The sequence below is a fragment of the Octodon degus genome, unplaced genomic scaffold (assembly GCF_000260255.1).
Source record: "Octodon degus isolate 3935 unplaced genomic scaffold, OctDeg1.0 scaffold00095, whole genome shotgun sequence".
NCBI lineage: Eukaryota > Metazoa > Chordata > Mammalia > Rodentia > Octodontidae > Octodon > Octodon degus.
In genome coordinates, this window is record NW_004524671.1 from 4,992,710 (window position 1) to 4,994,724 (window position 2,015).

A 2,015-nucleotide genomic window follows, 5' to 3' on the forward strand; every position below is an offset into this window, starting at 1 on the left:
TGGCTTCTCCATTGGTGATGACACAAAGAAACTTGGGACATGCCTCTATCTAAATTCTAATGGTTGTGGCAATCATTGGCCTTCGCTAGCCTGAGGATCATCATTCTAACATCTGCCATTAGTGTCACATGGCATCTTCTCTGTGTACAACCTGTGTGTGAATTTTCCTTTTATTATAATCCACTAGTCATTGGATTAGGACATATCTTAATCCAGTATGACCTGCTCCTAGCTCAATTACATCTGCAAAGATTTCCAAATAAGACCTTCCGTGGTAACATGGTTTGAACTTGAACATATCTTTTGCAAGTGTACTATAACCCACAAGAGTGCAGTGGAATGGACTGTAATGTTAGGCCATAAAAGGAAACCCAACTCCTGCATGGCCCTCTCTTTCAGAGGAAACCAGCCATCATGTGACACATGAATAGGCCACAAATTCCCAGCAGGGGTAGTGGTGTAGTTCAGTGGCAGAAAGCTTGCCTTGTGTGTGTGAGGCCTGGGTTCAGTCTCCAGCAATACATGCACGTGCATGTGCATACACACAAAAAAATTCCATCTAGATCCTGGGGGGATAGCTTGGTGGTCTAAAGTAACTGCCTGGCAAGTTCAGGGACCCAGATTTGATCCCTGGTACCACATGCCATGCTGGTCCTGAAAATAGGCCTGCTGGTGCACACCTGTAATCCCAGCCCTGAGGAGGCTGAGACAGGAGGATCACCATGTCAAATAGATAAATAGATAAATAAATAAAAGATTGTTTTTGTAAAGTGCCATATGACAGGCCCAGTTATGACTGCAGCCTTGGCTAAGTAGGTCAGCGAACAGATCTTCAGGTGATTCTGATTTAGGAATTGTATCAGGACTTCTGTAAGGGAAATATAACTCCCACCTGCTAGATGTCTGATGACGCTGAATTCATGTTCTCTAGAATCAAAACATGAATCCTAGAAATGACATAGGCTAAGGATAGGAATATTCATTGAGGAGGAGTTGCACAGCTCCTGAAAGGCAGGAGGGGACCTGAAATTGGGTTGCCGAGGACCCCACATCTCAGAAGAAGTTTCATAGAGCACAACCACATGGGCATAATGTGGTTATTGCTATGGCCAATCCGTAAGGTTATAAGTATGGTCACATAAGTAATAGTGACCCAGTAGGGAATCAAGACATATAACAAGTGTGCCTGGACAAAACAAAGGACATTCTAGGAAGTGCTGAGGTGGAGGGTCTTGGTCACCCAGTGAGGTGACTGATGTCTATTGAGGCTTCATTAGAGCAGATGTTACCACTGATTTCTAGCCTGGTCAGTCTGTCTTTATCTTGAGGCCTGGCCTCCAACAGATGAGCCTCTGGCTGCAGTTGTGATGACTCTATCTTTGTCCTGACTCTCTTGAGGCTCAACTCTATCTGACTTCCTACAACATGTCTACCTGGCTCAGCTGTCTCTAATAATTCCACACCTTGCCTTTGAGCTGAAGCCAGGTGAGGGGAGATGAGCCAATCACACAGATGCCTGCTTAAATCTACTTTTCTTAGTAACATAAAACACTTGCTCTTTTATTCTGCTAAGCTTTTGGGTGGTTGTATTATGCAGCATGTGATTACTGGAACACTGTCTACACTGCCCAGCCTCATGAGAGGCATCTGAAATCTCCTGTAACAGGATTACTTTTTGCAGTGAGAGCATACCCTTGGGGATCTTGCTAGGTGTTTTTTTTGCTTTTAACCATTTTTCTTTCTGGGCCCAATATAAAGCAGGTGAACAATATCCATAGGTGTTTCTTGCTTCTATCTGGCTTGTGTAAATGTGTTGTCATATACTGAAAGTTGTTAACTGCTTCCATCACTAGTGAGGTACCCCTCCACCCCCCAGCAAATGCAACAAGTGATACTGAGTGGTGCCCTGATACTTTTCAGCTGTGCCGTCTGGGCTAGATTCCTTAAGCTCTCCAAGCTTCAGTTTCCTTCTGCGTAAAATGGGTGTGATGAGTCCACTTCGTGTTTGTGAGCTT